This window comes from Nicotiana tomentosiformis, chromosome 2, assembly GCF_000390325.3.
Source record: "Nicotiana tomentosiformis chromosome 2, ASM39032v3, whole genome shotgun sequence".
Lineage (NCBI taxonomy): Eukaryota > Viridiplantae > Streptophyta > Magnoliopsida > Solanales > Solanaceae > Nicotiana > Nicotiana tomentosiformis.
This window is the reverse complement of record NC_090813.1, coordinates 73,036,104-73,049,041: the sequence shown is the minus strand read 5'-3', so window position 1 is coordinate 73,049,041 and position 12,938 is coordinate 73,036,104.

Here is a 12,938-nt window from a genome sequence, read left to right as displayed (position 1 = left end):
TCTTCTTTATATGAGCGCATCAGAGAGCAGCAGTATAATGATCCTCATTTATTTGTCCTTAAGGACACGGTGTGGCACGGTGATGCCAAACAGGTTGTTGTGGGGGGGAGATGGAGTTCTGTGAATACAAGGTCGTATTTGAGTGCCTAATGTGGATGGGCTTCGTGAATTAATTCTTGAAGAGGCACACAGTTCCAGGTATTCTATTCATCCAGGTGCTGCCAAAATGCATCAAGATTTATGGCAACATTATTGGTGGAGGAGAATGAAGAAAGATATAGTTGTTTATGTAGCTCAGTTTCTAAATTGTCAACAAGTCAATTACGAGCATCAGAGACCTAGTGGTTTACTTCAGAAGTTAAAAATTATTGAGTGGAAGTGGGAGCGTATCACTATGGATTTTGTTGTTGGGCTCCCACAGACTCAGAGAAAATTTGACCCAGTTTGGGTCATTGTGGACAGGTTGACCAAGTCAGCACATTTCATTCCAGTGGCAGTTACCTATTCTTCAGAGCGATTAGCTAAAATTTACATTCGTGAGATTGTCTGCCTTCACGGTGTGCCCGTGTCTATTATTTCAGATCGAGGTACGCATTTTACCTCACACTTTTGGAGAGTTATACAGCGTGAGTTAGGCACGGGGGTTGAGTTGAGCACAGCATTTCATCCACAGACAGACGGACAGTCAGAGCGCACTACTCAGATATTGGAAGATATGTTACGCGCTTATGTTATGGACTTTGGAGATTCTTGGGATCAGTTCTTTCCACTTGCGGAGTTTGCTTATAATAATAGCTACCAGTCGAGCATTCAAATGGCTCCATATGAGGTATTATACGGAAGGCGATGCCATTCGCCAGTTGGATGTTTCAACCGGGAAAGGTTCGGTTGTTGGGTACCGATTTGGTACAGGATGCCTTGGATAAGGTCAAGGTTATTCAGGATCGACTTCGCACAGCTTAGTCTAGGCAAAAGAGTTATGCCGACCGTAAAGTTCGTGGTATTGCATTCATGGTTGAAGAAAGAATATTACTCCGGGTTTCACCTATGAAAGGTGTAATGAGGTTCGGAAAGAAGGGCAAGTTAAGCCCTAGGTATATTGGACCCTTCAAAATTCTTGAAAGGGTGGGTGAAGTAGCCTACAGGCTTGCACTACCACCTAGTTTATCAGCAGTTCATCCGGTGTTCCATGTAGCTATGCTCCGGAAATATCATGGTGATCCATCTCATGTGTTAGATTTCAGCTCAGTCCAATTGGACAAGGATTTGACTTATGAGGAGGAGCCGGTAGCTATTCAAGCCCGACAGGTCTGACAGTTGAGGTTCGGGTACAATGGAGAGGTCAGACGATAGAAGCATCTACCTAGGAGTCCGAGTCGGACATGAGGAATAAATATCCACACCTTTTCACCATCTCAGATACTTCTTCTAATTCCGTTCGAGGACGAACGTTTGTTTTAGAGCTGGAGAATGTGATGACCCAAAAGGTCATATTTAAATTTAATAATTATTTATGTGATCTAAGACCTTGAAAAGCACTATTTATCATTCTTCGACTTGTGTACATAGTCCGTATAATTTTCCGAAAAGTTTTTATGTGAAAAATGGATTAAAATGTGAAATAGAGCCTTAAAACTTAACTAAGTTGACTTTGGTCAACATTTAAAGCAAACGGACCCGGATCAGTGTTTTGACAGTTCCGGTAGGTCCATATCATGATTTGGGACTTGGGCGTATACCCGAAATTTAATTTGGAGGTCCCTAGCTATAGTTACGACCATTTAACAGAAACTAGTAATTTAAAGGCTAAAGATTTTCAAACGTTTGACCACGGATTTGACTTTTTGATATCGGGGTCGAAATTCGATTTCGAAAATTTGAATAGCTCTGTTATGTCATTTATAACTTGTGTGCCAAATTTGAAGTCATTCCGGGTACATTTAATATATTTCGGTATAAGTTTTATAAATTGAAAAGTTTGAAACTCAAAAGTTCGAATCGAGGTGTGAAATGTAATTTCGATGTTATTTGATGTGATTTGAGACCCGGAGTAAGTCCGTGTTATATTACAAGACTGATTGGTATAATTGGACGAGGTCCCAAAGGGCTCGGGTGAGTTTCGGACGAGTTTCGGACCATTTTTGTAAAAATTGCAGGTCTGGTTCTGGTGTGTCGCACCTGCGCAATTTTTGGCCGCATGTGTGAGGTCGCTTTTGTGGCTGAGAGACCGCAAATGTGGAGGTCTCGCTTCTGTGGCTTCCTTCGCGCTTCTGCGTAGTCGCATCTGCGACGTGAAGGTCCGCAGATGCGGTCCTCTGCTGGGCAGCCTTGCTCCGCAAATACGAGCTTTGTCTCGCAGATGCGAGGCCACAGGTGCGAAAATATAGCCCGCAGATGCGAAAATGCTGGGCAGAATACATAAAATCGGGTTTTAACCATTTTTACTCATTTTTGAGTTTTGAGTCTCGGATTTTGGCGATTCCAAAGAGATATTTCATGACTTTGAATTGGGTAAGTGTTCTATAACCAAAAGTGATTATATTTCATAAATCCATGTATATATGCATCATTTATTTCGGATTTAAACGGAAAAAATTGGAATTTTTGTAAAACTTTCCAAAAATAAAAAATTTAGATTTGAAGGTCCATTTGACATCGGAATTTAGTAATTTTTGTATGGTTGTACTCATCTTGGAATGGGTGTTCGGATTTAGTAAGTTTTTTTGAGATTCGAGACGTGGTCCCCACTGTTGATATTTTAGATGAATTTCAGATTTTAATCTAGAAAATTAGTAAATTCATATGGAATTAATTCCTACGATTTGTATTGAGTATATTGAATTGTTTATGACTAGATTTAAGGATTTCGGACATGAATTCGCGAGGCAAAGGTTTATTGGATTCTTCAATATGGTTGCAAAGCGAGGTAAGTGCCGTGGTTAACCTTGACTTGAGGGAGTAGGACTTAATTGTCTATTTGCTACATGATTTAATATGCGGGTACAACGTATATGTGAGGTGACGAGTACTTATGCGTTGTGGTTGAGTCAAAGCATGTGAGTGGAATTTGTTTATTGTGAATAATTATCTATTTAATTAATATATTCCTGCTTAAGTTTATTATTGATTATTTGATCATTATTCGTGAAATTATTATTCATTTAATTATTGTTGAATATTTGGAAGGTGAAATCGGTATTTGGTATTGAATTGATTGATAAGTGTATATCCCCACACTAAAAAAAAACTCTTCCGAATTTATATTATTATTTTCATGATAAGGAAGAGTGTAAAAGAACGAAGGGTGTTGTCGTGCCATTTGTGAGTGTAAAAGCACGAAGGGTGTTGTCGTGCCATTTGTGAGTGTAAGAGCACGAAGGGTGTTGTCGTGCCATTTGAGAGTGTAAAAGCACGAAGGGTGATGCCGTGTCAAATGAGAGTAAAAGCACGAAGGGTGGTGCCGTGCCATTTCCATATTATCATTTGTTCATTTTATTGTTGATAAATTAATTGGCTGCTAAGTGACACTTCTCCTGCTGAAATTAATATATCCTTCCCTTTCGCATGTTCCCTCCCAATTTATAAATTGTTATTTGTTGTATTATTATTACTTTGTATTTGTATATACTTGTACATGTGGTTTACATACGTGTCTTGTCATAGTCTCGTCACTACTTCGTCGAGGTTAGGCTCGGCACTTACCAGTACATGGGGTCAGTTGTACTGATACTGCACTCTGCACTTCTTGTGCAGATTTCGGAGTTGGTCCCAGTGGCGTACTGTAGATTTGCCTGGATACAGCTACCAGTGGAGACTTGAGGTATAATTGCACAGTGTTCGCAGTTCTGAAGTCTCCTTCTATATTATCTCAGCTGTGTATTATTTTTCAAACAGCTTGAATTTTATTCAGACCTTTATTTGTAATATTCTAGAAACTCGTGCACTTGTGACTCCAGTTCTAGGATGGCATTTAGACATCGCTATTATTATGGATTATTTACTACATTTCAGACCTTAATTCCGCATTTGTTTCTTTGTTATTAATTTGTTTAAAATTATTTTAAAATGGCTAATATTATTCTAACGTTGGCTTGCCTAGCAAGTGAAATGTTAGGCGCCATCACAGTCCCGAAGGTGGAAATTTCGGGTTGTGACACATAATCATCGTGGAGTTGAGCAGAAAATTTGTTGAATTTTAAAGGTCGTTTATGCGGTCCATTATGCGATCGCATATCCATTTCACGGTCCGCACTTCCATCGCAGATTTTGTATGAAATATTTTGTTGGGTGATTCTACAGTCCATTCTGCGGCAGCATAACTGGCCTGCGGACCGCAAACCTAGCCACAGAGTGGTCCAGGGCAGCCCAGTTTTGGAGGACCATTTCGCGGTCCATTATGCGGACCGCATACCTGTTCTACGGTCCACTCTGCGGCTGCATAGCTGAGTTCGGAGGGTCCATTTTCTTATTTTTATAACCCGATCCCTTTTTATAAAAATGACCGTGGGGTTATTTTGGCTGGTCTAAACTGCCATTTTAGAGAGAGGGGAGTGTTCTAGAGAGAGGGGGAGGAAGCCCCAAGTGTTTTGTTCATCATCCTTGCCCAAGCTTTGAAATTCGACAAGAAAAACTCATAATGTCATCATCCAAGAGGTAAGGTTCTAGCCCTAACTTTCCATTTCGAGTTTGGGATAGAAGATGGGTAATTGATAAGTGGGATTTTGACTATTTATTAGCATCTTTCTGCTTCTGTTTTAGTCCGATAGTATTGATTTATGTTCCCAAAACTAATAAAAATATGGAAATTGCAAGAAAGTTGGAAGTTTTGTCTCCCTTGATGAAATCCAACTCAAAAATGAGTGTTGTGAATCACAAGGCAATAAAGGGCGAAGAATCAAATAAGTGCAGTTCCCAGAAGGATTACTGCGGCCGCAGAAGAAAGTGCGGACCGCAGAATTCCATCTGCGGCAGCAAACCAAGTGAAAGAAACCAACAGGACTTTGGCCAATGTGCGGACCACACATGATTTATGCGGCCGCAGAACAGGGTCTGCACTGACAAATGATTCCAAGTTCAGAGTGTGCAAAAGACCAAGTCCCGAAGCCTTGCTGAAGTGCGAACCGAACAAGAATTGTGCGGCCGCAGAAGATGCTTCGCAGCCGCAATCCAGAAATGTGTGGCTGTAGAATCCAAGCTCCTGCCAACTGAAGAAATTTGCGGACTGCACATGGAATTGTGCGGCCGCAGAACCTCCAGAGGGGCATTTTTATCAGTGAATTTTGGGCCACTATAAATAGACGAGTTTTATATTTTTAGGTCAAGTTTCAAAGTTTGAGTTGTTGTAGTCGTTACATTTTGCCATTTTAGGAATTTTGTGATTACTTTAGTGTTTAAACATTATATTTTATCATTTTTAAACTTTGATTATGGGTTTAATTAGCATTTCTTCCTTATTTTTTTCAATTTTCACTATGAGTAGCTAGACTCTTACTAGGGTTGTATCCCAACCCTAGTATGTAAATCTTATGGGTACTTAATTTAATACTTGTTTATGATTGAGTGTTGATTATTTCTATTATCTGAACCACTGTTTCAGTCGTAAATCACCATGCTATACTTTGTAAGTATTTCCAATGTATTTTGAGTTCTAACATATTCATGAGTTGAAATTATGTATTTCCCTTTTGGGGAAGAGTATGTTAAGAATAAATGGTGTGTCACTCGTTTATGATTTTAACTTGTGCTTCGATTGCTAATCACCTTGCTCCATTTATGTGGAAAAAAATACATTGTGTTTAAAGTCTTCATTACTAATGAACTTAGAGTTATGATTTCCAGAATATTCTATATGTTGGTGTTTATGATGATGACCAACGAAAGTAAAGAAATGAAAGTGTGGAATATGAGATACGGCCTATAACACCCCAAAGTTTTAACTTATATTTACATTCTCGATTGAGCATCTTTATAATAAATATAGATTTTACGTCGTACTTCCTAAACGTGAATTAAAAATTTCTTACTTTAGGTTGTGTTAATTTTTATGGTGTTGCTATGTGAAATACTTAATATTATTTTGATGAATTGCTATTAAATACATTAGATATTTAAGGTTTTGGACTGTCACCCTTTTTGTATTTATCCAAAGAAGAAAAGTTGGGCAACCACCTTTTGTTCATCCCCATCTATCCCTTAAGGACCTCCTCTCATAGTTCATTCTTTCGTGCCAAAGAAAACTCCTACCCTCTCTTCTTCTTATCACCTGAAATACTTCATGATAACCATCAGAATTTTCACTAAACCAACCAGCAAAACTCGTTCTTGGTGAAGCTCAAGTTGCTCCTCTCTTTTGTGGTAAGTTACTAAACCCGTTTTTACACTAGACAGCTATTAGTATTTTCTTCGTATCTTCTTGTATAGGAATATGTTTTAAGTGATCCAAGATTTTTTGGAAAGATATTTCATAGATCTATAACTATTATTCAGGCAGAAAAACCTGGTTTGTCTTTTATTTACCCAAAAATAGGTGATGAAGTACAGGGCAGGTGCTACACAGATTTTCTATTTTACAAACCCTCCATGTACTACTATTAGTAATTTGAGCATAATATTTTGTACAAAACTGATATGGGGTGATTCAAGATTTTCTAAAATGGTAAGATATATATCTACAACTGTAATGAAGACCACAAAGTCTAGTTTGTCCATTTTCATCTTCAAAACTGAGTCACAACACAAGACAGTGATACTAACCAGAATTTCTGTTTAGAATTTTTTTAGTAATTTACACCAATATCATATTTAGTTTGACATGTTATATCATTGAACTTATATAGATATTTGACTATGTAGTTAAGGTATATACATACCTTTGTAAAATCTAAGGGGGAGTGTTTGAGAAAGTGAATGGATTTGGTTTGTCTATGGCATAGACAATTCGAACGTCCTCAAGTTGTGGTTGAACTGTTTTGCGGTAAAACACCAAGGTTTGTATATAAACTTTGTATTCTTTTTAGTTGCTGGAATATTTTAAAATAACCTGATATTTTATTTTTATTGTCTTCAATTTATATCGTTGTATTCGTGTTATATCAAGTATTGTAAGATATTCGCTAAATCGCTCACTCGTACGAATTTGCTTGATCAGTTTGTATTCTTGTTGGGACTTTGTCCTTTTTGTGGAAGTGACTTTGTCACTCATCTTGGCATGCCTCTTGATTCGGATCTTTTGCCATCTTGACTTTGGATTTGTAGTTCGTCTTAAATTATGGAACTTGTCCGTGTTAAGTACGAACTAGGAAGCCATTTTTTATATGGTTCTTGATTCTCTTGACTATTGGGTTTTGACCCCACTTGATTTGGGGCTTTGGTCCATCTTGATATCTGATTATGCTTAGTGCGATGGCATGATGTACATATTGAGCGAAAAATGAATATTTGACAAACTCTCTTGGATTGATAGTATACGCTTTCTCGACTCTTGAATCTTGAACATTGTTATTGATATTTGGAAATACTTCAAGGTTTGATATTCGATAATTTTGATATATTTTATCACTTGTTTTAAATAATATTTAATTTGAGCTACCTATGACTGAAAAGGGGCATTAGAGAATTTAATGGCTCCCAGCCCAAAGTTTATACACCACTAAGCTTTATGCTTAGCGATAGTTGTTTTCTATCGTAAGTAATATACGGGATGAGATTTGAATACGGCCTTATGAAGTAGTCTTTTTTAGGAGCACTTATGAAGATCACATTTGTATAAGCACCTATATTTATAGTTTTGGGACTTGTACATGATCTATATGTCACACTCATGTACGTTATTTTGGAGGCTTATTGGATCTTAAGACCAAAATCTTGTAACTTGAATTTGATAATTTGTTTTGCTGTTTTAGGATGTGTTAATAACTCAAGTCTTGTAATATTCTTAATTTACATTGTCTTGTAAAATAATGTACAAAGGAGAAGACTAGTTTATTTTTTTTACTCGCTAGTTTAAAATTTATGTACAATATGAATAGACAGTGATGTTGAACGAAAAGTATAATTTTGTTAGGAAGTTGCTTAACGTGTTGATTATTCAAGAAGGGTTATATCACCTTATGTTTATATTTTGACATCTTATTTTATTTATTTTTTAAAATTATGAAGTGTATTTTTAAAAACAAAAATATTGCACTTTGAACATTTATCGCATGGGCCTATTTCCGCTACTAAACTATTCTGAATGTCTTTTTAGATTAATATCTTCTTAATATTGTAAGTAGTAAATTAGATTTATTTCGTAAGTAGCACTCTCCCAAAGGGGGTTGCTACACGGCCACCGTGCCATGAATGAAGAATTATGTGTATGGCCAATAGAGCCAATAAAATAATGATGTTCTGAGTGGTTGAAACCACTAATGAAACTATATATGGTATGAAAGGTTAAGAGGTAAATGAATTTATATTTATGTTTCCTTTGTGTGCAAAACAAAAAAAAAATATTCTTGGGAGTATCGTTAGTCACCGAGGAAGGGTAGGTTGAAACAACCTAACCCTGAAACTACACGTGCCAGTGTAGGTGTGATTGAGGGGTAAATCCTCATACTGATGTATTGAGATTGTTTTCCCTAAATGGGATGAGATTGATGTTATGAGATTATTTCCCCTTGATTGGGATGAGATTGTTGCTAACCTTGGATTAGATGTCGACTCACACGGCACATGTGGGGAGATGACCTAGTTGATCGGGTCGAGATCGGATGCCATGTTGTGCATATGGTGGTGTTGTGGTGGGATGTCCTGGGGTGAGATGGCTTAATTGATCGGGCTGAGATTGGACTCTGTGCTAAAAGTATGGTGGTATTATGATTGGATGTCTTTGGGTTAGATGGCTTAGCCGATCGGATCGTGATCGGACTCCGTGCTAAACACGGTGGCATATCAATGCTAAAGATCTCCCAACTTAAAAATAATGATATTTACTTGGAAAAAGGTTATCTCCTTCTTAACTTAATATTTTTATATTGTTTGAGGCTCTCATTGATCTTATGTTGTTTCTCCTTGTACTGTTATTCAATTATTTGAGAGGGTGTTTAGCCTTACATACTAGTACTATTCCATATGTATTAATATCCCTTTTGCCGGGGGAGCTGCATCTTTAATGGATGCAAGTGGTTTGTCAGCATGAAACTTTGATCTTCGTTAGCAGTTACCCTCTACTCAACAGGTTTTGAAGAGCCCGATTCTGTTCCGGACCTTATGTCACTTGAGATGGTACATAGTGTTTTGAGGTATAGCCAGGGCCTTATCGCCGGCACTTCCATATTACTCTTTTGTTATACTTAGAGGCTTCGTGGACGTGTTGTGGGTGGTGTACGATATTAGTTAATGAACTAGAAATGTTGGTATTTGGCAAACATGTTTTTCCTCGTAATTATGAATTTGTAGTATTTTGGAAATTGTAAAATGAATATCCTATGAGTAATGGAAAAGAATGTGGAGCACTTGACTTTTCTCATGTATATTTCTTGTGACTGATTCTTATATTGTTCATGGGTAAGGTTGGGTAGAAGGTATCAAATAGGCTTGCTACGCGCTCTCAGAGGTCGGGGCGTGACACATATACACTAAATATGAAGTTATTTTTTATCCTTATATTACAATTGTACTTTGCTTTTGTTTAGAAATAGTAAGTATAAATTGTCGTAGTTTAATTTCTGCACAACTTTATTCGCGAATTAAACCATCTTATTTTATTAGAAATAGTCCGGTCATTAATGTCCAAAAAACCAAAAACAATCTTTCTACAAAAACCCTTGGAATGTACATGAAAATCTCAACTAAATATTGAGGGAGAAATGTATGGTACAGTTGCTATCTTGAATCTCACCAAAAAAAACAGAGGAGGGTAACGAAAAAGTAGAAAAGAGGGAAAGTAACGGAAATAGTAAAAAAAAAAAAAAAAACATATAAAAAATAAAATATAAAAAAGAACTCGATGCCCAAAAAAGACATGCAATGGTTGTCTATAGGAAAATTATCGTAAAACACTATAGTTTGGAACCTAATAACTATAGTTTGCCTAATCATCATTTATAGTTACCATTTTATTACTATCAGCTTATATCGTATTCAAAAACGCAATAAATACAACTTGTGTCATGTGTATTAGTTCGCGCAACGAATACAACTTGTATCTACTGTATTCGTTCGCGCAATTGTATTCATTCACGTAACGAATACAACATGTATCAACGGTAACCAAGGCGAAATACAAGGGTGTATACAAAGGATGCAACGTGTATCGACTGTATTCGTATGGACTATATTTGTTCGCACAACGATACAATAGGCAAAATACATAAAAATAAAATGATCTTATTTAGAGTCAAACTCTAAGCAACTGAGCTACGAGAGCTTGTTGCTCTCTTGTTTCAGTTCAAAACGATTAATCTTTTGTTTCATAGATTTGCTATAAAATTTAAAGATAACTACAAATGATAAATTTGGTGAATGTATAGCTATGAATGATAAATACATTGTACGTATTTGATGTGTCGAATATTTTTTCCTTATCTATAATAACGAGTAAAGATCACTTTTAACCCACGGTCAAAATAATTTACATTCGGTAGTTGCAAAAGTGTATAAAAATTATATATTTTATATAATATATATATATATATATATATATATATATATATATATATATATATATGCTATTATTTTCAGAATCGCTATACAATGTTATTTTTCCTATAATAATGCCTTTAACTTTGTAATAATTCAACCCTTTGTTTGTGATATTTTATTTTTCATAACCGTTTGGGTTGAGTCACGAGGGAGTTCGGACATTTTCATATCAGTTTTTGATTGAAAATGGTCCGTGCACAGTTTCTGGGGCAATCGCGAACAAAGAATAGTGTGGTTCGGTTGAGCCTCGCATTTGCAGAGTGGAACTCGTGACTGCGAAAAGGTGGGGGTTTGGGCAGGTTCTCGTTCGTGGAATGAGTTCCCTGTGGTGATGTTAGTTTTCGCACGACTTCAACAATAAAAATATTTCGACACGACTAACCCTTTAAGTCACCAAAAAATTAAACGGCGACCTTTTTCTTCGTGGATACCTTTGGTAGGTTTCACATTGATATGTTCTTAGCAAAACTCTAATACAATGGGATAAATAAAAAACTCGAAAGAGAGAATAAGTGAAAATATTATCTCGCGCTTATTTATTTTCATATTTTACAGTTTACACAATACAAAGTACATACTTTCAATGTCGGACACTAAACTATTTTATTAATGTGAGAGTATGTAATTATCTAAGAACGTCAATGAATATTTAGAAACTTAATTATCTACTTGTATTGTGACATTAGGAATGCATCTCTCTCTTTTTTTAATTTCAATTATTTATAGTTTTAACAATGGAACTTTGCCTAATATTTTAGATATTAAACTACTAAAATCTTTATATCTATCAATAAATATTTAACAAAAAAAATTAAGGTAGTGTATTAAAATATATGGCTAATATTTTGTTAACTTGAAAACATCCTTACCAAGATGAATAAATATTACCAATTGATGTTTCTTGGGAAGAAAAATATATATTATATTTGAAAGAGAGTGGATCCTTATTTCTATATGATAATGATAATGTGGTTACTAAAGTAAAGCTTCTCCTTTAAACAATTCGTTCATTTATGCGAACACCTAAGCTTTACGTTATAGTTCTTGATTAACTAGCATTTAACTAATAGCTAGTGCATCTTGATTATTGATAATTGATAATTATTAATCTGTAGATATATAAATAAGGATAAAAGGTAGGGGAAACGAAAGTTTTAACATCACTAATAATTTGATCAATATTCGAGTCAATATAAAGAGGAAAGTCCCACAGAGAAGAGCTCGGCCCTTCCCCAGAAGGGCCGCTGCTTCCACTTCCTCAACAAGACGTTGGCGGTACTGAATTTGTACTCATTATCAGGAAGATATTAAAAGAGTCTGATATTGATCATAAAAAGGGCCGCTTCACATTACCGAAGAAGCAAGTGCTAATCGACAACTTTCTTAGCAATGAAGAACTCCAAGAGTTGGATCAGAATGCACTGCAAATGGTTGTCCGAAATATCAGGAGGGGAAGCTAATCAAATGCCAATGAGGATATATAACTCTGGGAAAAGCAAGGATCCTAATAAAGCTTTAACTTCAACGGGATGGAGGAAACTGGTTGAAGAAAATAATTTTAAAAATAGGTGACGAGGTAGAGCGAATGTAACGACCCGGCCGGTCGTTTTGAGTATTACAGCCCTGTTCCTTCATTTACTGCTCAATTTGTACTTTACAGTTGTTATATGACTTGCCGGGGTAATTGGTTCGGGTTTTTAAATGAATTGAGACACTTCTCATAATTGAAAACTTAAGTTGAAAAGGTTGACCGGATGTTGACTTATGTGTAAACGACCCCGGAATAGAGTTTTGATGATTTCAATAGCTCTGTATGGTGATTTTGGACTTAGGAGTGTGTCCGAAAAATTATTTGAAAGTCCGTAATGGAATTAGGCTTGAAATGGCGAAAGTTTATTTTTGGGAAGTTTGACCGGGGGTTGACTTTTTGATATCGGGGTCGGAATCCGATTCTGAAAATTGAAATAGGTCTGTTATGTCATTTATAACCTGTGTGCAAAATTTGAGGTCAATCGGACGTGATTTGATAAGTTCTGGCGTCGTTTGTAGAAATTGGAAGTTTCAAAGTTCATTAGGTTTGAATCTATGTGTGATTCATGTTTTTAGTATTGTGTGATGTGATTTGAGGTTTCGACTAAGTTCGTATGATATTTTAGGACTTGTTAATATGTTTGGTTGAGGTCCCGGGGGCCTCGGGTGGATTTCGGATGATTAACGGATCAAGTTTTGAAGTTGTAAGGTTGCTAAAGGATTTC